The sequence below is a fragment of the Chlorocebus sabaeus genome, chromosome 11 (genome assembly GCF_047675955.1).
Source record: "Chlorocebus sabaeus isolate Y175 chromosome 11, mChlSab1.0.hap1, whole genome shotgun sequence".
NCBI classification, from domain to species: domain Eukaryota; kingdom Metazoa; phylum Chordata; class Mammalia; order Primates; family Cercopithecidae; genus Chlorocebus; species Chlorocebus sabaeus.
Window position 1 is genome coordinate 94,612,402 of NC_132914.1, and position 25,398 is coordinate 94,637,799.

Consider the following 25,398-nt stretch of genomic DNA (forward strand, 5'->3'; position numbering starts at 1 on the left):
ATGAAATCTGAGCTCAAGAGATGATAGCTTTCATTATCATAATTTATTGAGGACCTTCTATAAGCAAGGTGATGAGAATGCACCTGAGAACAAAGGCACTAGATACAATAGCACTGGTCTAGGTCAGAGAACAAGACAGGAATGCTGTTTCCTCAAAGACACACACACACCAGCTTCTTACTCATCTTTAAAATGTTGACTTTCAAGGCATCTAGCTGCCCCAGAAACTAAGGTTGGCTCTACAGAGCTATGTCTTGCCATGTTAGAAATTCTTTAATTATAAACCACCGAAAGGACAGTGCACTTTATCCATTTCTTTTTGAGTGCCCTTTCCTCTCCCAATTCCTCATGATTGTGGCATTAGCTGCTAATAAGAATTAGCTGCCTATTAAAATTCTCTAGTTTAAGGTTTCTCTATCCATCCCATTCCGAGCCTTTTAATACTGGTTAAAATGCACCTTAACTTTTACATTTCCAATTGATGGAGTTCAAATTCTGTCATTTTATCATACTGCCTGGGTGAAATCTTCACTGACCTCGCACCCACCACTGATGGAGCCAGCCACTCTCTCCACTGTTCTCTGCCTCTATTATACCCCTATCACACAAATGGCATTTCATTGTTTAGATGTTGAACTCACAGAACACAGAAGGTATACATGAATCATCTCTATGTTACTATCACCTAGCACAGAGTCTAGATCATAAATATTAGTTGAATCGAACTGAACAGGCACCAAAAAATAACACTGCCACGGATCACAGATAGGAATGTGTTTCTGGTCAGCCTTTACCTTGTCTCCAGGGAACCATATTCACGGCTGGGGAGGGAACCAGGTAAGTGAAGCCACATTCAAGAAATTCCAGTGAGTGTAGTCATGACTATTAGAAGAGAGAACATTCTTTTCTTGCTTCTTTTGGTAAACACTTATGAGAAAAGCTTAACAGCAACAGTTTCCAAGGGTTCAACAAAGATAGAACATTTTAAATATATTTAGTGGCTTGTAAATATTTATTTTTAAAGGACATGAAGACAAAAGTGGAATCTGAATATGTATGCTAAGGAAGAGAAGAATTTGCCATTCTGACAACCTGCTATAGATTGTAACAATATTTGACATACTTTGTTGTTAATTAACCAATTTGATATTTGGCTGCTGCCTTAGGGATTTTACAATGACCTGTCAACAATTTAACACTAGGCCAAGTAGGTAAAGACTTCAGCTTCCTGGAAATGCCTAAGTATGGCATAGAAGGAAACAATGACATCATACTTAGGTAATTAGAGGTTAACCAATCCCACAGAGGGGATCTGAATAAGCTTCCTAAGGACTGCAGTTCCACAGCTCAGTGTGCATTTATATCCTTCCCCATCTTGCTGGGGGTGATGGTGGAAGAAGGGGAGGAGAGGGGAATCAAAGGGGTGGGCTTAGTTCTTTCTGCAAGAAAGAAAGAAGAACTCTTTCTTCTTCCCCCTACCCACTCCCACAGCCACTCATGCTGCCATTCCAAACTGCATGCAGCCCAATTTCTTCCTTGGCTTCTCAAAAAGTCTACTTATAATTGAGTTTAGTAACTTTATCAGAGAGTCAGGGAATGGGATAGGGAATAAATAAAAGGTTCAGTCATAGGGGATGTGTCTTAATCTGTTCAGAAAACTATAACAAAATGCCATAATCTGGGTGGCTTATAAACAACAAAAATGTATTTCTCACAGTTATGGAGACTGGGAAGTCCAAGAACAAGACACCAATAAATTTAACATCTGCTAGAGGCCCCTTTCCTGGTTCACAGATGGAGCCTCCTTGCTGCGTCCTCAGGTGGTGGCTCTCTGGAACTTCTTTGATAAGGGTACTAATCTCATTCATGAGGGTTCCACCTCCATGATCTAATCACCTACAGAAGCCCCATCTCCTAATCCCATCACCTTGGGCGTTAGGATTTCCAAATACAAATTTTGGGTCACATGAACATTCAGATCATAGCAAAATGTGAATATCTGCCTTCTTGTTACCACCCTCTGCCACTTGTTGCCCTCTGTTACATCTCCAGTACCACTGAGTATTTCCCTTTCCCTCATAAAGAAAAGTTCTATCAACATTCAGAACTCATATATACTCTAAGGCTGCTCATCAAAGTCTCTTCCCAACAAAGATAAGGGTTTTCTGGAAATGAGTTCTAGAACCAGCAGCTATATTTTTTCCCATATTGTTATTCCTATAATATTTTTAAAATAAGTTTGTGTTGGTCTACTTTAAAAGTCATACCTTGGATTTTCTTGCACTTGTAGGTGGTTTGGAGGGGGGTGAGGCAAGGGGAGCCTGGATTACAAAAGCTCTGCAATCAGCATTGCTGTGAGCTCCATATTATCGAATGAAGTATTTTTTTTTCATATTCTTGACAAACCATTTATGAGTACCACTGGATGGTGTGGGTCATCAGGGCTCAACCAGAGTAGCAGAACCAGTGTGTGTGTGTGTGTGTGTGTGTGTGTGTGTGTGTGTGTATACACACACACATATATATATACACCTTATATGTATTTAATAAATCTCCTCATATATATATTAAGAGATTTATTTTAAGGAATTGGCTTACATGAATGTGGGGGCTGGCTAAGCAATCTGAAATCTGTGAAGCTGAAACTCACAGGTATGGGCCAAAGCTTTTATCCACAGACAGGCTGTCTTCTCTTTTTGGGACAAGCTTCAGCCCTGCTTTTTAAGTCTTCCCACTGATTGAATCAGTCCTACCCATAATATTCAAATATAAATCCTGAATTTTTTTTAGACTTAGCAAATTCAACTGGTTGTGGACTGAATTACATCTGCAAAATGTCATCACAGAAACACCTGGATTATCATTTGATTGAGTAACTGAGGGCTATAGCCTAGCCAAGTTAACACATCGAAGTCATTGCAGATGGGTGAGTTGAATGAAATTTTTACCAAGGATGATACTCAGAATGCATTCCAACAAAATATTTAATATTTAATGACAAAAAAGGAAATATTATGCATACCTAAAAACTTCCTCCCTACTGTATTAAACTCTCCACCAAAGCATTTTTCTGAAGGAAACACTTAAAGGTACTGATGACAAGTGTATAAATAAAAGGGTTACTCTGATTAGTATTGAGAGAGATAATGCTCATTTTATTTATTACATTTGGAGAGCTCTAAATAAGTTTGTAATTATAGCCTGAAAAAAAAAGTGTTAATTTCCTTTTAAATGGACCACTAAGATTTTTTCATAATATTGAACTCATTAGGCCAAAACATGCATTCATTTTGGGATTATTTAAATGAATTAATTCATTCAACAGATATATAATTGAAACATAGTATACAGAAAACATTGTGCTAGATTCTGGGGATAAAATGGTGAATAAAACCAAGATGGCTGCTCCCTTAAGAATTTTATGATTTAGTCATGGAAAAATACATTAATCAAATATTGACATGAAAAAATTATCACAAACTAAGATAGTTGCAATGAGTCTATGTTCAATGATTCTTGACTTTTTCTGTGTGTTAGAAAGCTTACCTGAGGAGCTGGGATTTAAAGAATGAGCAGAAGATACTTGAATAAATAAGAAGACGAAGAGATTTCCAGGCAATGGAAGACACTTACCAAGGCCAGGGAGGCTGGAACACAGAAAGTGACAGGGAACATGGCAAAAGACTATGCTAAAACAGTTGGCAGGAGCTAGCACTCTGAAAACCACATTAAGAACCCTCTTTGGTCTTTATCCTAAGAGCAATGGAAGGTATTAAAGGATTTTAAGGTTTTGAGCAAAAGAGTGACACAATCAATAGATAGCTTCTAGTAGGATTTTGCAAGATAGTTCTACTTTAGCCACTAAGGCAGAGATAGCAAAAATTCAACACCTGAGTCAGTAAGTCTTTGGGTCTTGTCCGTGGCAGACATCACTAATCAATCATGGTCATTTTTTTTTCCCTGACTGAACCAGACTTGACAGTCTCAGAGTGTTTCTGACAGCCAATACCTATCTGATTTGGCAATTAAGACAAACTCTGTATCACCATTTTTTTTTCACTTTTCTCAATAAAATACAACATTGCTTGAAATATAGTTGCCAGGTAGAATTCAGGACACCCAATTAAATATTAATTCAAATGAACAAATAATTTTTTAGTATTATTCATGTAATATTTGAAACATACATTAAAATTAAAAATTATTTGTTGTCTAGATAACTTCCTATTTAACTGATTATTTTCTAGACCTTGCAACACTAGTTTGGGGGAATTTATTGAAGTATCAAAGGTCAAAAAAGCCCACAGCACAGCATCATGATAAAGACGTGTCAGTGTATAAGAAGAACCAAACAACTCACAACAAACTACCTTGATAAAGGTAAAAATAAACTAATAGTAATTTTAAATTCAAAAGGAATAATAGTAACTATTCAAATCATGACCAACTCAAGAAAATTTCTGATATGATGAAAATAAATCACCCATCCAGAATTTTGTGGGATTTCCAGTGATCTGCAAGTGCTCATATGCAATAGAAGTTTTTCATCCCTGCCAAGCACTGAGGTAGACTTCATAGAAGAATATTGAATTATATTTCTCAATAAGTTCTAGGAGCTGCTTAGTTTTAGTTCATGAATGCCAAATTTTAGTAACCATTAACAATTGGTTTAGGAATTTACTAGAAAGTAAACCTTGGCTGTTTATATAAACTTAAGCCTACGGATTTATGGATAATTCACCCAAAAGAACCAAAGCAGGGAGTTGCAATTATAGATCAGTCCGAGGTTCATTACATGGCCCCATGTAGCCCACACTTTGAAAATTACTCATCCGGGCAGAGGCAGTATCTTTTTTCCGACATTTGAATGCTGAAGTCGGTGGTAGATATTAAAATGTCTTGATTTATAAATTTATGTAAACCTTATGTAACAGAAACAATAACTTAAGCCTTCTAATTTTATCAGCAGGCCTTGGGAAAAATATGGGTTGGTAAAATATTCCAAGGCACTTGAACCTATTGGGTCCAAAATATAAAGGCACATTATCTGTTGTATCTCTAATTCTAATATCTCGGTGCCTTGTAGCTGGCTAGAATCAGCATTACCTTTCTCCTGAAAGAATTTATATTATAAGCTTAATAGAATCAGCATTACCTTCCTTCTGAAAGAATTTATATTATAAGCTTAATATACCATCTTTCTTCATGGGATTTGTCCTGGGTTGACCATATTCATATTATATTCAAGATGGATGTTCTTCTAGCTCCTTTGTGGGCTTGCCCAGATCCTTTTCAATAAGGGTCCTGTAATTAAGGTTGGGAGGCGTGGTTGTTGACTGAGCACCCTGCAGATTGCTCATTAACGTGCCATCTGAACAATTTAATAACCTTTTTAATTAATCTAAAATTGGCATGTCCCTCTTCAGGCTACAGTGCAGCTTTGCAAATGTTGGTCTCTTGGTAGTTCTCAATTTAGCTTATTATTTGAAACCTAAATCTGCCCAGGCTAATAAGCATGACCAATTCCTCTTACCAAAACCACGTAGGAATCTCCATCTGCACTTCACTAAAGGATGAGAGGAACAGATGTCTTCGGGTGGTATTCTTGTTCTTGGCTTTTAAAAGAAGTTCCTCTCAGTCTAGAAATGAAAGAAAATAATTTACAGAGTGACTGAAAGCTTACTTTTTGCTTTCACCTTCTTTTTTAAAAAATTATTATCATTTACTTTCAAGTTTGATGCTTTAGAACCTTTATTCTCAATTTGTTGTTGACACTTTGGTGCTAGACATAATTTGAAAAAATTTAATAGGTTTTAGTAATTTGATATCGTGTACCTTAGTATTCCTAAAGAAAATGGCTATCCTCATGGATTTAAAATCTATTATATTTTGGGTAAGGTTGAGCTTATACTTATTTATTTACTTATTTAACTTGTAAAGATAGGACTAAGGAACAATTACTCTTTAAAGCTTGAAAAAGATGTGTGCGTGTATGTGTGCATGTGTGTGTATGTGAGTGTGTGTGTATTTCACCTGGCCACAGTCTTCAATTCTTGAACAACTTTCCCCAGTACACACAGATTGCCCATAGTTGTTTCTTGAGACCCAAAAAGGAATGCTTCCCAAAGGTCTCCTCTCTGGCCTGTCAGTTGCATTCATTATGCTCTATGCACTTTCTTTTTCTCCACTTTCAGACTTACTTGCTTCTTCCTGAGACAAAAGCTCCCAGCTGCCATTGCTGAGAATCCTAACCATTCATTCTTACAACAAACATTAGTTGAGTACTAATATATGCAGGCACTATGCTAGGAATTCATGAAAATCCAGTGTCTATGCCTAGCCTGTTATCTCCATACATTAGCCAAAAGGCTCTTCTTAGGGTAGGGTAGGGGAGCTTCAGTCCATACAGGGAGGTAGAATGCCCTCTTTCCAATGTGATGGTCCCCATTGATACCAGAACTTTAAAGCAGGTTGGCACTTGCTGTCAAACTTGTAAAAATCTCTTAAAAATAGCCCCCACTCTTTGCAAAACAAAGGAAGTTTTGAAATACATGTTTTCCAAGTTATACTCCCTCCATCCAGGGCTCTGAGATTATAGCCTGACAGTTGCTTCCCTTTAAGCTTTGGGCATCCTCCTGGGCAGCCACCTACATGAGAAGAAAACTTATCTCAAGAGCATTGCCTGGAAATGGAAGCTTAACCCTGTGATATGGAAGTGGGAGGTCTGCTTCTCTGACCCATGTCAATTAACTTGAATATAAAATATTTTGCATGTGAAAGTGCCAAGTTCTATCAGAGTTTGCCCTGGCCTAGTTATGCACTGTTACATTTCACTCAACAGGATCAACAATTGAGAAGGTAGCTGTGATGATTTGCTTGGAACCTTCCACCATCTCCTACAGACCTTGAAAAGCAAGTCAGGTGATACCCCAATGGTATACCCCATTGCAGCACTGGGACCTCCATGTGCTAAAGGAGTGAAATGGCCAACCCAGTCCTGACTCTCTGGTGGTTGGCCATTTCACTCTTTCAGCACATGGAGGTCCCAGCCACCATAATGCCCTGGATTCTTGCTCCCAAGTACAAATGTGGATGCACTTCACAGAAGGTGAATGAAGACCAAGTTCAGCTGTTGGTGGACCAGGTGGTGGAGCTTACCGCCACTTAGAAACAGAAGGTTGGAGCCTGATTCCACTTGAATCCTACTGAAGCTTGGATTATCTGTTTTATATTATGTGAGATTATTTTCTTGGTGCTTGAAAACCCTGAAGAAGAAACTGCCACTCTTAAAAATATATCAAGTGGACTCACAGGCCAACAGATTGCCTGTGTTTCACATCAGCTCCAAGTGAAGAACCACATTTCTTTTAGCCACACTCCACATGCTCATCACCACTTCCATGCATGTCTCATTAATATGAATGAGGGGCTCCATCCCACCATCAGGCTTCTTGTAAAACGTTGCTGTGAAGTGGTTCTCCTTTCCGGTGAATTCCTCTATTCTGTCTGTGAATGGAGAGTGAGCTATGTAACTGACAGCAGAAAGCACTAAAGGGTGTGTTCTGTGAAAAAGATGAATAGAAGAGATCCTTTTGGCATATCTTTTTAATTGGAAGGAAAGGTAGAATTTTGAATGCCCATATTTGCTAGCTATTTCTAAATACAGTAGCTTTAAAAAGCCAGAGAGGCAACAGATATATGGAAAAACACATGGGTGTTGAATCTTCAGTACGTAAGATGTGTCCTTGGATGAAATATTTCACCTCTCTGATTCACAGCAGCTCCATCTATAACAATAAGAGCATTGGTCTGTTGAAGAATTAATTATGATAGAGCACATGATTCATAAGAAATATAGTTCTCTTCTTCCTTCATCCTTTAAAGGCTAGAAAGAGAATGAAAGAAAACCCACTACAAAGGGCTTACCATTGATCTCCATGACTCCTGCACAAGAATTTGTGCATAGACATGTTTTCTAAATTGTGCACGGTGAGAAGATCTGTGCTTTTTCTCCTTCAATCCCTTCCTCACTGCCCCCTCTCAGAAACTTATTGATTAAAGTCTACTTCTTGGTGTAGAGGAGGAGACAGGAGGGGCCGCACTTGGCAGAATGTCAAGCTGACTTCTGTGCCCCTGTGTTTGTCGGCAGAAGCTCCGCTTGGGCAAGCTCCACTCTGCGGAGTGTTTTTCTGTCATTTTTAAAAGGAGAACAGCAAAGATGCAAATTGCCGAGCCTGCTCCAGGAGACGGGCACACAAAGAGGCAATTCAGGCAGACAAGCGCGCAGGGAGGGCGGGGGGTGGCGGAGGAGCGGGGAGCATGCGGAGGCGGCATGACTCTGGACACTGGCCTGCAAGGAGGGGTCAGAGGCAGGGCGCATTCCTCAGGTCCTTTCTTCCACTCTTTGTTAGCAGATTTATTGGACTTGTTAAGAACTAAGGAAACCCTGTGAGGCTCGGTGGCCTCTGAGCCTGGGAGGTCGTTCGCAATTCTAGACTCCAGGCATCTTGGGGCTCTTCTCCTCCTGGGATCCCCTGAGAATGCTGGAGATGGGCTCCATAGAAATGCAGAGACAAATAACATCTTTGCATAAGGTGGCAGAAATATGACACTGTACATTACACAGGCAGGTGAAAGTCACAGCCTCCTGGTGGCTGAGACAGCCACTCCCCAACCCTGCTATCCCCTCCTCTGTCCCTCCCCACTGCCACCCCAGATTTCTGTTTCAGCTGCTGGCATCCTCCTGAACGTGGACTGTGCCTCCTGAAAGAAATTCCCACCCAAGCTGCTCGGAGTAAAAACACAGTCCCCCCCCCCCCCCCGGTCTATTTTTCCTCTTCAACTGACCTCAAGTGCAAGCCCTCTGTCGGGTGGGTTTTGATTCTAGCAGAGGCAGAGCACTGTGGTGACTGGAGATCTGGGTTCTAGTCCCAGCCCTAATTGGCATTGTCTCTCTGGGCTCTCCCCCTCTGGGCCTCAGTTGCCTCTTCTGTAAAATGAGGGGGTTGGGCGAGGGGGGTCTTCAGAGCCCCATCCTACTCTTACAGTCTCAAACTCGGTGACTCTAATTGCCTCATTAGAACACCAGGGAATGCCTTTCTAGTAATTGTCTTCCTGGCTCCTGTCTCACCCACTCCCTACTGGGCTCTGCCTCCAAGGAAACAAAAGCAGCTGCTCTCTCCTCTGGGCTTTCCTCAGCATCCGTGAGCCCTTCTTGACAGCATATGTGCACAGGCATTCTCTGTCTGTCTTCCCCACTTGGTCTGAGGCCTATTTCTGAGGGCCAGGGAGGGCAGGTGGTGCCTCTTTTAAGCCCAACTCCTTTCTTTTCTGATTCTTTTGCGAGCGTAGCTGGCCTCTATCCCAGGTGAGATTAAAGCTTCATTGGTGGCTCGCCACCCGACTCCTGGATTGGGTGAGAGCGCTTTACAGGCAACCATGTGTGTTGTGGCTGTGATCAGCGCCCTCAGAATCCAGGGGAAGGCTGAGATGGCTCCGGAGCAAATGGCAGTGAGTGGAGGGAGAAGGTTAGTCTCACAAAACTGTTCCTGAAGAAATACACATTCAGGGATTCAACAGCTGCCCTTTAGAGATGGCCTCTTTGCTATGAGCCAGGAGATTTCATTTCCTGTGTATTAAGAAGCAGGCACAAATAGAGTTGATAATGCAGTTTAAAAATTAGCCAAATGAGCTGTCTCTTACAAAACTCTTAATATGTTTAGGAGTGTGCTGTGCTTCTCAGGAGTCAGGAAACAATTTCTCTGCACTCATCCAGGCATGCACAATGCTGGCCAGACAAGAGATCAGACATGTGGAACGAGCCTGGTAGAAAACTCAGGTCTAGTTAGAAACCAAAGAAATAAAGCCTGGAAGAATCCAGAATATCAGAGGTCTAAACACAGAGACACTGAGTCTAGGGAGACAGCCACAGAGGGAAGGGTCAAGCACAATTGGGGAGGTTTGTCAGGTGACGAATAGTGACCAGCAAGGCAAAGACTGTGGCCCCAGCATACAGGAGACACTACAGGGATCTCTGATCCTGGAGAACAACTGCTGTCTACTCTTCTCAACTTCCCTGTGGCAGGTGGGTGGTCATGGTTGTTGGGTTTGTATTCAGAGTCAGAGCTTTGTGGGTAAGAGCTGTTCCTGATTTATTCAATAGCCTTTGTTCAGCCCTGTCATGTGAGGTTGAAGCACATGGGTTCTGGCATTAGATGGAAGGGTTCAAATCCCAGATCTGCCAATTTACTGGCTGTTACCCTGTTCCTCAGTTTCCTCATCTGGGAATAATAATAGCAACTGCCTCTGATGGTGACTGAGAGGATTAAAAGTGCCTGGAGTATTCCTAATAGATTGGAAGATTCAATAATTGTCAAACACCATTAATTTATTTGACATTTATTTATTGATATATGGAATAAAAGCCAGAGGACAGAAAGATTCTTGACATACTTTAGCAGACCTGAGAAACACCTGGAGGACTTGTTCAAATACTGATTGCTTGGGCCCAGCCCCAGAGTTTCTAGTATACTAGATGTGGGATGAGGTCTGTGGAACATACTTTGAGAACCACTGCTGTATATCCTATACACAAGACCTGTGCACAAAAGAGGCCATTATTTATTTAACAAATACCTAACTAGCAAGTACCATGTGCCAGACTTTGTACATCTACACAATATATAGTGGCAGGAATATTGACTCATTTACTTCTTAGAGCAACCCTGTGAGGCAGTTCCTATTATGCCTACTTTATAGAAGAGAAAACTGAGGCACAGAGAGATACACAATTTGCCCAGACACTCTCAGGTGGTAGGTGACTGTGTTATAAAACTAAGTAAGTGCCACAAGAGATGCAAAGATGCAAACCCTTCGATGGGAAGCACAGAGATTTCAGGGTTTCCAGGCAGTGTCAGTCTCCCAGGGTTTGGATTTGAACAGCTAACCTCTGCACATTGGCTTAGGCCCTAGTCAGAACCCCCTGTTGTAGGTTCAGTGAAGGGAGCAGAGACTGGAACCAAAGCAGATTAGCGTCCCAGTGCTGCCCTGTGTGAGCTGTGTGCCTTAAGCAGGAGGTTTTGGCTTTCTGTGCCACGTCCTTCAACTAAAAGAAGAAGAAGAAAAGATGAAAATAGTAACCTCTCAATACCAGGGGTTTTGCCACGGACAAAATGAGGAAGCTCAGATTAAGTCCTTGAAAGAAAACAGATGCTTATGGAAGGAAGATCAGTCTTTTTCATGTTTTTCTCAACTCACTGGCCCCTCATCTTCTGTACCATCAATGAAGGCTTTTGGTCGATGGTGATAAGTATTAATTTCACCCAGATTATCTTCTCCTCCACCTGATTTCAGTGCCTCTATATCAATTTAAAGCATCTTAGAATGTTGGAATTCAAAAATACCTTAGATAATTTATTCCTGGCTGTGTATCCAAGTCACCAGGGATGAAAAAAAAATGAATTTTTTTTTTTTTGGCATCCTGTGGTAGATTGGATTATTCTTCAAAAATATTCACTCCTTTCCACTAACTTTCTTGGGAAGAACACACTTCCTCCCTCTAATATTAGCCTAGGCATTGTTTTGGCCAACTGGATATTAACAGACATGATGTTGTAGAGGCATGCAATGAGCTCGTGAATTAAAGCTGGCTCTTTTGCACCTCTGCTGTTGCCATGAGAAGATGTGCCCAATCTAGCATGTTGGTGCCTGCAGTAGAATAAGATACATGTGTATTCAAGCTGAGCTACTTCAGCAGAACCTGGCTCTCATCAGACAACTTCCAGCTGATCCCTAGATGTGGCTGAGCCAACCAAGACCAGCAGAGCTATCTGGCCCAGGCAAGGTGAGTGGATGTCTGTAAGTCCACAGACTTCTGACCTAAATACTTGTGGATGTATGTTACTAAGTTGTTGTGGCTTTTCATTAAGGACTTGATGTTGGCTCCATCCCTGGATATTCTAGGTAACAGGTTGGAAACCCAGGAATCTGTGTCTCTAAAAGTTCCCCCAGGCGCTTCTAATATTCAGGGAGATTTGGAAACCACTGATCTCACTGAATGCCCTCCTTTTTTAGAGGGAGAATCTTAGCTCCAGAGAAGGAAATTAACTTGCCCAAAGTCTACAATACCTGGCAGGGTTAGTATCAGAATCCTTGATTTTTAGATTAGTTCTCTTTCTACTATATCACACTGTTCCCATTTAAAAAAATTAACATGGAAGAAGAACTTTTTCATGTTCCCATAACTTAGATGCTTTGGGTAGGAGCATTTCAACCCCATACTGACACCAACCCTTTGAAACCCATTGATGAAAGGAAATGTGTGACAGAAAAAGTATATTGACTTTGGTTGTAATTGTATTTACTGTGCCACACGATTCAACTCAAGTGAAAATGCGGTCACTAGATCATGTGCTTTAGAGGGAATTTAAAGTACAGTATTCTTTTTCAACTTGGGAAAGTTTATGCTATTTCTAGGCAATTATTTCCTATAGGAATGAAAATATGTGTTACTCTTTCATCCTCTTCCTCTTGCCACGGTTTCTCCTCATTAGTGGTCTCCTTTCTCTGGAGCTGCAGTAATACCCTCAAAGTACTGAATCTATTATAGCTGAAGTTCGTTTTATAGACCTGACAGAAATACAGATTGGGAAGCTGAAATGTCTATCTCGATTCAGACTCAGATTCAGACTAATATTTGTTGAGCACCTGCTATGTGCCCAGCTCTATGCAAACTGCTTTCACATACATTATTTTATTAAATGTCCAGAAATTGCAAGGAGTGGGTGGTTATATGCAGACTGTACAGAAGGAAAAGACAAGAAAAGAGATACCAATGGCTTGAGGCTGTTATTGCAGACTCCTTTTGTGACATTTCTCTATTTGCCAACACTCTCTTGTTTAATCTCCCCCATCTGTTAAGTAGTGAAGACTCAGCTCTTTCCCATATCAGCCCTCTAGCCTAAACACCACCTTTTTCCACTCTGTTTACTATCCCAGAGACTACTTAAGTAAATAAAGCCAGACAAGGTGTTAAATATTTCTTGGCTGAACCAGGCAGAAACAGGGACTCTTTCTTGGTCTAAGGCTCTTACTGCATTCTCTGTGGGTCATTACCCTGTCCTCCCAACTCATCTTGCTACCTGTTTCTCCCCTGGATAATCTCTCTTACCCAATTCAACTTTAAAAATGCCATACCCCCAGGACCACCGTTCTTCAGGGGAGTCATTCACTGTCCATCCTTTATTAAATTTCCAGGCTCCCACCAAACTCCCCCACTGTGCTCTGAACAATACCTTCAGTCACTTCTGTCTTATTTTTCTTTCCTGACTGGGACTACACACACACACACACACACACACAGCCCCACACACCCACACATGCCATGGTAATCTCTGCTTTCATGCCTTTCCTCATGCTTTCTTCCCTACTCCACATTTAGATGGGTGTGAGCAATAGGGAATGGTGGGGAGCATGACAAACTGGAGATGGCACACCAGGTCTAAAGGGTATGGCCACCTCGAGGCCCTTGTGATTGGACACTGCCATGGCACAGTGTGGTCCAGTCTTGACATATCATCTGCATTTTTAGATGCTAGAAATCCAGATTTTATATAAACTCTCTAGGTTTTCGAGGATGTGGAAGAAAAAAAAAAAGCCAAGAAAAACTTTGTGCATCAAATAAGACAAATCCTGCTGTGTACCTTTTCTATTCAAATCCTACCAAACCTTAGAGCCTAGCTTAGGCCTGTGTCTCCCTGAAGCCTTCCTTAATTAACCTGACTGCTGTGCTCTTCCCTAATTCCTCCAAAAAGAGATAGCTGGATGGTTATAAGCACAGGGTCTGGAAGCAGAGCACCTGGAAGCAAAACCACCTACTTGCTGTGTGGTCTTAGGCAAGATAATTAATCTCTCTGAGCTCAGTATCCTTATCTCCAAAAGAGTGAATAGCTATAATATCTGTTTCACAGACATGTATTAAAGATTAAAAGAGATTAGGGATATAAAATACTCAGCATGATGTCTGACACATAGTAAGCTCCCCAGTGAAAGTTAGCTATATTTATTTATGTTCTGTAACCACAGGCATCATCACAAAATGGTTAAAAGAGAGGGTTCTAGAGTCTGTATTCCAAGGTTAAAAACCCAGCTTCACCATTTTACAGCTTTTGATTTAGGGCAAGTTACTTAACCTCTCTGTGCCTTAGTTATATCATCTGTAAAATGTGGACAATGAGACCTACTGAGTTATTATGAGGACTAAGTAAATATTTGTAAGTCCTAGAATAGTGTCTGGCACCTTGTAAGTATTAAAGTAAACAAAATGTATTTGGTTGGTGCAAAAGTTATTGCAGTTTTTGCCATTAAAAATGCTAATTATGACATCATATATTGCTCTGAAATTATTTCCTGCATATCAGTTTTGTATATACCGGTGGCCCATACAACTTTCAGAGCAAATTTGGCCCTTTGCTTGTTTTTGTAAATAAAGTTTTATTGAGACACAGATACACCTATTTGTTTAGGTATTGTCTATGACTGCTTTTGCACTTCAGTGCTAGAGCAGTGTGACAAAGACTGGCCTGCAAAGCCTAAAAATGCCCTGTATGGCCCATAACAGAAAAGGTTTGCTGACCCCTAGTCCATATTACTAGAGTGTGAGCTTTTCAGAGGTAGAGATGTGAAATAGTCTGTTTATATTCCTCAAGGTACCTATGAGACGGATGAATAAAAATTAAAATTATAAAATCTTATAGTTGGTAATAACCTTGAAGTCATATGGTCAACATTTCTTCCCAAAGCAAGAGTATGTCCAGCAGTATCTCTCACAGGTTAGTAGATGTATAGGTTTGCTATTGTCGAACTGGCCAAAACTCAGTGGTTTAAACAATATTCTCATGTGTGAGTTTGGAGGTTGACTAGGTGGCTTTGGTTCACACATCTCTTATGCTCTTATTGGGACATGTGGGCTAATCAAGGCTTTTTCTTCCCATGGAGATGACAGAAATACAAGAGGGCACATCCAGCCATGCAAGCACAATTCAAGCCCAAACAGAAGTTGCATTACATCTACCAGATTCCAACTGGCCAAAGAAAGTCACATAATTAGGCCCAATTTCAAGAAGCAGGGAAGTAACTGTTCACTATGAGGTCATGGCTGGAAGGCAAATGCAATGTTGGGAAAACAACTGGAGTCAATTATGCATTCTGCCATGTTAGGTCATGGCAGAATGACCTAGTCAGTTAGGTCAATCATGGAGGACACCATCTTGGCTTTATTTCTAGCATTTCAGCTGCATCCATGCTTCTTGTAGAGCATAGCATGTTTTCTTGGAATGTCAGGGACACATCTTAGCTCAAATTTTTTTTTTCATCATTTGCTCTACCTGACAGCCACATGTGATAGCTACCATTCATGCAGCACCTGCTAATTTTCAGGTACTGTACTTGGTGTTTTATATAATATATTGTTTTTAAAGCTTGCAACAAGCCTTCAAGGTAGGTATTATTAATCCTACTTCTACCTGAGAAAAGTGAGAATCAGAGAGGCGAAGTTACTTATCCAAAGTTTCACCACTTAAAAGTGGCAGAGCCTGAATTCTGTCTGTTCAACTCTAAAGCCATAATACCATGTTGCCAATGTCACAGATTGGTGAGGATTTTATAAAGGGAAGGATGGTTGTATGTGGAATATGGAAAGACAAGCTATAGTTTATCAAGACAAGAAAACTCCAATGTCATGTGTTCCCCTGTGTAGTCTCAAAGACTGAGTTCCCTACCCTGTGCCCAGTAGATGCTTAATTAAAAGTTCAGACCTCTGAAGGATTACTTCTGTTTTGGAAAATGCCATGCCTCTTGAGTCATATTTATTAGCTCAAGTTGCTTTTTTCTTTTGTTTTTGAGACAGTCTCACTCTGTCACCCAGGCTGGAGTGCAGCAGTGTGCTCTTGGCTCACTGCAACCTCCACCTCCTTGGTTCAAGCGATTCTCCTGCCTTAGCCTCCTGAGTAGCTGGGATTACAGGCAGGCACCCCCGCCACCCCCGCCTCCCGCCTCCCGCCCCCCGCCCCCCGGTTAATTTTTGTGCTTTTAGTAGAGATGGGGTTTCACCATGTTGGCCAGGCTGGTCTCAAACTCCTGGCCTCAAGCGATCTGCCCTCCTCAGCCTCCCAAAGTGCCGGGATTACAGGCGTGAGCCACTGTGCCTGGCCGAGTTGCAATTCTGTTCTTTCTAACCTTGTGCCAGTTATCAATGTATTGGCTGTCAGCTCCAAATTCAGCCTTCTATTCCTCTTCTGACATCATGGACTGAGGCGCTATTTCTCCTTTCCAGAGAGCATCATGTTAACCTTAGCCAGTAGAGGGCGCTGGAGGGACCCTGCAGGAGGTGGGGGCTTCTGGTTCTGGTGCGCCTCCTTTTCCTTCTTGCTGCTTGCTGATGCATGGCCCATCAGCAGTGGCATGGGAGTGGGAGCCGGGGGGGGGGGGGTGGGGAGGGTACATATGTAGTTCAGCTCTGTCCCACCCATGTATGCCCAGAGTGTGCAGTTCATTGGCCACCTTGCAGCCCTGGCCTGGCCTGGTAACCACGTTGCTGTGGCCCTCCCGATGTAACTTTGTCTACTTAAGGCTCATGTTGGGATACCCCACCTACCTCTGTGTGCCCAGCATCAACTCACCTGCTCCCTGGAGGCTTGTATCCCGCTTGCTCCACAACTGTGAGCCAACTCTGGCCCTGGGAATCCAGCAAACTTCTCGACCATTTGTGTTCTCTAGTGAGGTCCAATCCTGCCGTGAGTACCCTCCCTCAGCCCTAGGGTACCCTTCAGAGTGCTCCTTACATCTTTGTATTTACTCTTTTAGCATTAGTTTAATAATTTTTATATTAAACTTTCTCTGTTTAAAGTACTGTGAATTTCTGCCTCCTAGTTAAACCCAGGCTATTACATACCTTGAGTCAAAACCTCCTCTTTGGTAACTCAGATATTCTGGTTATGTTGTTTTCTCTAGATCTATGTACGTTATATTTGTTTTCTTTCCTATTAACATGCTATTTGGTGCTTAAGAAGTACTTATTGAGTTGACTTGAGATCACATATAACCTGGATAGATGTGTTTGCAAAGCCTTTTTACTTAAAGAAATTATGTGGGTTGTGAACTAGACTGTTGCTTCTCAACCTGCAATATGTGTTAAAGGATCCTTTTTAAAATCTAATTTCTAAATTTGTCGTAACCACTGACTTTGTAATCATAATAAAGTGCTAGAAAATGGAATTTTAAAATGACATAGAACAGCAGCTCATTTTTTGTTTAGTATTAGACTCCACAAACATATAATTACTCTATCAAACTGCTATAAAAGTTCCTAAATGTTTACCCTCAGTTTCTGTGCTTGCGTTGCCGTGGACTGGTAACACAGTCTGTGGACCACAGTTTCAGTAGCACTCATCAGGGCTGTTCCACCAATGCCACGAGTCATACTGTGTTTCTACTTCCTGACTCTCAAATCTAATCCTCTTGTTGCACCTTGCTTGCCTATGGAGGGGTTGCTTTACAACTTCAGGGTGACAGTGACAGGAGTCTCATCCATCCTCGGGTCTGTCCACACACTTTCTCCATCCAGCACATGTTCCTACTCAGCATTACTTCCATGAGTCCATCCTAACCTATTGTAATGTGGGTTTCATTCTCATACCCACAGTCCCTCTTCCATAGATCATATAGTAGCGGTGGCAATGAAGTGTCCCCATATTTCCCTGGGCTGCAGGCCACTGAATTCAAAAACAGACACAGGACTACTCTCCCTCCCTGCTCCCCACCCCCTATGTTTGCAGCTGATAAGAGCTAGAAGCTGAGGGTTATTTGCATATGTAACTTGTCTTGATAACATGGATTTCACCTACCGGTAGAGCCAAAAGCCATGTGTCAAAGCTTGAATTCAGCCAATCAGGCAGGAAAATCAAATGAACTAGCTGTGAGGTCCAGCAAAAACACCATAATTGTAGCTTTGAATGTTGAAATCGAGGTGAGCTATAGTTCCTTATCTCTCTGTCCTTTTATTCTGATGTGGGCATAGCATCCTCCTGTCTCTTAATTATTATCATTATACCAGTCTATCTAAAATTGTATTTGTAAAATCCATGGTAATTCCACCGAGTTTATTTCCTCATCTTTTCTCTGGGTTTGCATCCTGCTTTCCCAGCTCAGTTTGCCAGCCAAAGATTTATTCTGTATTCAGTAGAGCTTCCATCCCATTGTTGGTGTTCACTAGATTGTAATAGAAATGCCATGCCACTGAATTGTGAAGTGAAGGTGTATTACATTGATACTGCCCCAATTTTACAGATGCTGCTCAGTGCCAAAGAGCTTTAATAAAATGCCCAAGGTCACAGAGCAAATCCATTGTAGAATCAGGGGCGGAACCAGCTGTTGTGAATTTTGAGCCCACATCTCTTTTCAGGGTATCTGACTGCCTCTCAGAGCCACAAGAGATACTCTTATCAATGTTGTTTGGTGGGTGTCCAGTTTACTGCAGTCGATACTGCCAAATGAAATCTTCAAATGCCAGAAGTATGCTGTCAGACACTCTTCACCTTTATGAACTTCAGCGTTATAAGCAGCAGCAGCACAGACACAGCCAGGAAATCTATAACCACAGTTAATGCCGATTGTTAAAAGTGTGTCTGCTTGGAAGTTGTTTTTGCCTGACAATGATTGATGCTAACAGTCATTAAAACAATGGTGACAAAAATAACAAAAACCACAACCCACCTGAAACAAAATCTAAGCTACCAGAAAGGTGGTGCATGGCTTCTATAGGGAACCTGGAAATCATGTCCCAAATAACCCAAATAATCTAATACAAAATGATAGTCGTGTTGAATATGCTGTTTCCAAACACTTCTTCCTTCCTTTTTTCTTCCTCTTCTCCTTAGAATATTATGATCACTTGCCCCTCACTCTACCCTTCAGTCTATGGTGTTGGGTCAAGGCCTTTTGAAGTAGGGGTATGGAGACCTGGATGAAAAATAATTTAATGTAAATTGCCAGCATGCATTCTAACATTTAAAATATACTAACTACTCAGGGCAAATACTGTGATGGATGTTTTAGCTACCTTCACCCTAATTCTTACACCACTCTTGCAAGGTAAATTTTGTTCTCTCCATTTTATAGATGAGGAAACCAAATCTCAGAGAAGGTAACTTGCTCATCATCTAGATGGTAAGTGACTGGGTTTCAAACTTGGGTCTTTCTGGCTCTAAATCTTATCCTTTTTCTGCCCTACTCCTCACTTTCCCTTTAAGAAATGGTAAGTTATATTAATTAGTAGTAGTGGCTTATTTATTTATCTTTAACACCAATTATTGGTGTTTCGTTGGGGTTGCAATAACAGTCAATGTGAATTGGCCAAAATGTGAGCAAACTGGGTACTGAAAGCAGAAAAAGTTAACATAGTTAAAAGTCAGTATTCTGACTCTGCTGTATAGGTTTTGTTTTTAGATTACCAATTGCTAATCATAAAGTCAAAAGAAAATGATAAGAAAGGAATCCTAACTTTCTTGGCATTTTAAGTCATGTGTTCTTCAATGACTTTAAAGCTTGACTGTTAAGGACATGAGAAGGAATTTGAGCTGGGGATGCTTTCTCAGTGAGATTGAGAAGCTTTTCTTGTTCTGCCCTCATCCCCTGCTCGCCCCTCAATTCCACGGTGCATAAAATCCCAAATCTGTTCACTTTTTTGACTAAATTAGACTGAGCAAAACAGACTTGGGAATTCATCTTGTTCACAGGCTTAGTGGATATCTTTGTCTGTGGATAATTTAATATAATGTAGAAACAGTAATAATTATAAGGATATCTTAAATATGTTTGATTTCTTTATTTCTGTGAGATCATGGCATTACAACGGCTTACTTGTAGAATATATCAACACTTAATTCTTTTAGAATCAGTAGGCAGCAGTTAATGACTTCATTTTGCAGATGGCAAGACTGAGGCATATGGCCACATTGAAAGACCTGCCTGGGGAAATGCCATCAATGATGGGGAACATAAGCCAAGATCTGGAATTCTTAATTCTTCATTTGATGTCAACTTAACAATACATTAGACTTGCAGATATTGCTGGCATTCTCTTCATTGCAACCATTTTAATTTCATAACAAATTTCTGGCTGAAATCTATGGAAGTATCATTGAAACAATGTTTCTATAGTGGAATTCTAACAGTAAGTGAGGTATATTCTGCTCCATCGGCAATGATGTGTGAGAAAGAATATTCTAAATGATGCCAAACAGAGTTTTAGCTTCTGTGAGGACACTAGGGATATATGAGACATAATCCTACCTTAAAAATAATTCAGGGTCTGATTTGAGAAAATAATTGCACTCTCATGAAGTAATCACATCACAAAATATGTGGTGCTGACAAAAATAGCAAGAGGGATCTAGGGAACATAGAGATTGCCTAGGAGGTGGAGGGTCCATGGGAACAACAGTTGTTGAATCTTAAAGGGTGGATACGTTTCAACAAGGACAAAAAGAGAAAGGAAGAACATCCCATTCAACATTTGTGTTGTACTTTTTAGTTGGCAAAGTACCTTCATGTTCGTCATGGGACGGATCCTTAACTCTGTAGGAGATATGATTATTCTGCATTTACTGATGAGGTGTCTGAAGCTCAGAGAGGTTAAGTAGGCTTTCTAAGATGACACGGCTTGTAAGGGGTAGAGCTGAGAGTCAGACCTGAATCTGATGTAGTCTACTTAACAATCTCCTTGGTGCCAGATTCTTGGAGGGTCATAAAGCCAGGCAGAGGGGAATTAGTGTCTGCTTTGACCAGGAGTAAAATATGATGACAATGAAATCCAGGAAGATTGAAGACACAGGAGATAGAGATGAGCCAGGGATTTCCCCCAGCCACCAAAGCACCTGTTCTACTTCTGTCATGTATGCATTATACTTGTTTGTTCTAACCTGTCCATTCTGGTCTGTCTGTCCTTTGACTCTGAGCTCCTGGCAGAACTTCACCTTTGATGTCAGTCAGGTCCAACATAATGCTCATCTTACAGGAGGTGCTAATAATATTTTGAATGAATGAATGAAGAAGCCATGGTTTTGATCTTGGCATGGAGTAATGATAATCTGGTGACAACAATGGAATCAGAGCAGTAAAGGTGAACCCAAGGGAACCAGTAAAGAAGTAATAGGATTATAAAGAAGCAACCCATAGGGACATTTAAAGAACTCCTAGTATTCTGTTTCTTAACCTGGATGGGTAGATACATCATTATTCTTTAAACAGGACCTACACATTCATACATTTAATATTTCAAAAATAAAATGGAAAAAACTCAAAATAGAAAATATAAAGTAATATTTGGTGAGAAGTTTGATGTGAAAGCTAACGGAAAACAAAATAACAAAAAACCACAAGTTTATTAGTTTGTGTATTAGTCCATTTTCATGCTGCTGATAAAGACAAACCCGAAACTGAGAAGAAAATGAGGTTTAATTGGACTTCTAATTCTGCATAGCCGGGGAGGCCTCAGAATCATGGCAAGAGGTGAAAGGCACCTCTTACGTCGCGGCAGGCAAGAGAAAATGAGGAAGAAGCAAAAGTGGAAACTCCTGATAAATGTATCAGATCTCATGAGACTTAATCACTATCATGAGAATAGCATGGGAAAGACTGGCTCCCGCTGCGTCCCTCCCACAACACATAGGAAGGCTCCTTGCTACTTACGCAAATTTCTGCAGCCGGCTGGAATTTCTCCCCAGAAAATGGGTCTTTCTTTTCTATCGAATAGCCAGGCTGCATATTTTCCAAACTTTTATGCTGTGCTTCCCTTATAAAACTGAATGACTTTAACAGTAACCAAGTCACCTCTTGAATGCTTTGCTGCTTAGAAATTTCTTCCACCAGATATCCTAAATCATCTTTCTCAAGTTCAAAGTTCCACAAATCTCTAAGGCAGGGGCAAAATGTCGCCAGTCTCTTTGCTAAAACATAACAAGAGTCATCTTTACTCCAGCTCACCACAAGTTCCTCATCTCCATCTGACACCACCTCAGCCTGGATCTTATTGTCCATATCACTGTCATCGATTTGGGCAAAGCCATTCAACAAGTCTCTAGGAAGTTCCAAACTTTCCCACATTTTTCTGTCTTCTTCTGAGACCTCCAAACTGTTTCAACCTCTGCCTGATACCCAGTTCCAAAGTCTTTTCCACATTTTTGGGTATCTTTTCAGTAGCACCTCACTCTACTGATACCAATTTACTATATTAGTCTGTTTTCAACGTTGTTGATAAATACGTACCTGAAACCAGGAACGAAAAGACGTTTAATTGGACTTATAGTTCCACATGCCTGGGGAGGCCTCAGAATGATGGCAGGTGGCAAAAGGCACTTCTTTCTTTCTTTCTTTCTTTTTTTTTTTTTTTTTGAGCTGAAGTCCAGCTCTGTTGCCCATGCTGGAGTGCAATGGCACAATCTCGGCTCACTGCAACCTCCACCTCCTGGCTTCAAGCTGTTCTCGTGCCTCAGCCTTCTGAGTAGCTGTGACTACAGGCATGCCTGTAGTCACACCTGGCTAATTTTTTAATTTTTAATAGAGATGGGATTTCACCATGTTGGCTAGGCTGGTCTCAAACTCCTGTCCTCAAGTGATCCGCCAGCCTGGGCCTCCCAAAGTGTTGGAATTACAGGCATGAGCCACAGTGCCCAGCCAAGGCACTTCTTACTCATGACAGCAAGAGAAAATTAGGAAGAAGCAAAAGTGGAAACCCCTGATAAACACATCATCAGGTCTTGTGACACTTAATCACCATCACAAGAATAGCATGGGAAAGACCAGCCCCATGATTCTATTACCTCCCCCTGGGTCCCCTCCCACAACATGTGGGAGTTCTGGGAGATACAATTCAAGTTGAGATTCAGATGGGGACATAGCCAAACCATATCAGCTTCACGCACTTAAAGAATACTGCCCTGCCAGAAATGGTATACTTGGAGGCAGAGGCAACAAGGTCAGTTTTAGGCATTTTTAGGGAGCTGTGCACCTGCAAGTCAAATGTTGGAGTCACTTCTTCATCCTGGGAATTCTTTTATTCCGTTTGCTTCTAGGCCTTACTTGCTGAGGATTTGACTGTCTTAGGTATTAGCATCTGCTTGTTGTTAGAAGGGTTGCTTCTCTCTCAGGACAGATTTGGTAGTTGAATGATCTTTTTAGACCCTCTCTTCATTAATGTTCCCCCAAATTAACTCACAGAGATTTTCATTTAGAAATTTTATTGCTGACATCTGTGGAAGTATAGCTAAGGGTGAGCAAGATAAGTGCTTGAGGGGTTAAATGTTTGCAGAAATCTTACAAACCTCTGTGAGTAACAGTCCCAAAGCAGAGTTTCTGTCTCCTCTTCCTAGATAGTTCTCAAAAGTTTCTCTTAGTTGGTCCTGGGAGACTTTCTTAGATTATTCTAAGTGATAGTCTAAGCTCTTCCTATATACAACTAATTCTGGTTATATGCTTATGATGTGCCAAGCAGTGTTCTAAACACATTACCCGTGTTATCTCATTTACACCTCAACAACCAGCCCTAGAGGTATGTACTAGTATTATCCCCATTTTACAGATAAGGATATTGAGACATAGAAAATGTAAACACCGAGCTCCTTGTAACACAGCTAATTGGTGGCAAAGTTGAGATTTGAGGCCAGGTAGCCTGATTTCAGAGCCTGTGCCTCCTTGTCTTTTAGTGTGTACACTGGTTGGACGTGGCCCATGAAAGGCTGAGGCAAGAAGCTTGTAGAAGTTTGCTGGAATCTGTGGCTCCTTTCTGAGTCTTTCATTGCAAGACAGACAACTTGGGCTCAGGTTATCATTCCTACCCTTACACATTCCTCTCCTAGGCTGTTGTGCAGCAGTATCAAAGATGCTTCCCTGACCTCTCCTCTAGCTGGCCCCTAGAAATCCAGCTCTTGTCCCAGGCTTGCTCTCTCTCTCCCATGGAAAATCCCTTCAATATTCAGTTTCCCCAGATTTTTCCCCTGGGTTTTAAAATCATTCTGCATAGGCTTGCAATTATCTCTCCTTCGTCCTTCATTCACTTATTCATTCAACAAAATGTTCAACAAGTTATTATGTGCCAGGTAAGATGCTGAGACTCCAGAGAATACATAGATAAATAATTCATCCCCCACATCCTCCAAGGTATTCATAGTCTTACAGAATATATAGGCATAAAAACAAATTCAATTCACTGTAGTAAATGCTAGGGAGGAGGTTTGTGCAAACAGTGATGGGAACATATTTGGAGATTAACCATGTTACAGAGTCAGTGAAGGTTTGCAGTAGTTTACTTTGGATGGGTGGAACATTTCTGGACTCATCAGGATAAAGGCAGGTCATTCCAAAGAGAGAAAAGAGCACATGCATAATATACAATGGCAGATAACCATGAATGTAAAGATTTGACTCAGTGATTCATTTACTCATCCACAAGTATTTATTGTCTACTTTGTGCAAAGCCTCATGCTAGGTGCTCATGAGGCCACATAAATGTAGAGCTCCTTACCCCCATGGAACTTTCTATCAAGTAATTATTCTCAATGAGGGAAGGCACTGCCATCCTAGTAGGCATTTGGAAATGTGAGGGTGGTTGTCACAATAACAATAGACATTTAGTATCTACTTATTAGGGATGCTAAACATCCTGCAAGAAACTTGGAATTTCCACACATTCAAGAACTACCCTTTCCCAAATGCTAAGAGTATCCCTGTTGAGGAATGCTGTTGAGGAATGCTGTGACTAGCAGAAATTACACACACATACATGCACATACAAACATATGCAGGCACACATGTGTATACATGCACATACAGGCATATATCTCCACACACATGTACAAATACAGATGTGCCCACAGGGTGAACTGGGATTCCCAATTTAGTCAGCCAAGGATAGAGAACATACCAGAAGCAGATGCAACAAATCTTGAGTTGGTTTTGGTTTCCCCTTTGTCCACTATAATGTGTGTTGCTGGAAAGACACAGTTTGCATGGGTATGAACACATTTTCTAGTGGCATAAATTACCACTCTGTGACACCTCATGGCAATAAATTGCCGCCTTCCTTTAAAAAAAAATTATAAAAATTGGTTTTCCCATGTCTTGAAGAAATCCCTCAGCTTCTGCAAGGCCACATGCTAATGAAGGAGAAAGCAGATATAATACCCACATTTCCCTGCAATCTATCTCTCCCTTGAGCTGTTCTGTATCCTGAAAAACCCATTTTCCTGCACAACCCTAGGAGAAACTAGAAAGGCAGGTTGGGCAAAATTTTGAAGCTCCTTGGATTCAATGCTGAGGATTTCAAACTTTACCTTGAGAGCAGTGGGG

The 25,398-nt window shown here is 41.1% G+C and overlaps 1 long non-coding RNA gene across 1 annotated transcript; it reads right to left on the reverse strand.

Annotated features, from left to right (window-relative positions):
* Positions 1-329: 329 nt before the first annotated feature.
* On the reverse strand, positions 330-9,256 carry LOC103238912 (uncharacterized). The gene is made up of 4 exons (XR_005239897.2): positions 8,848-9,256; positions 7,927-8,189; positions 5,534-5,639; positions 330-3,647 (listed from the first exon to the last, which is right to left on the reverse strand). It is a non-coding gene; the product is annotated as an uncharacterized lncRNA (long non-coding RNA).
* Positions 9,257-25,398: the final 16,142 nt, after the last annotated feature.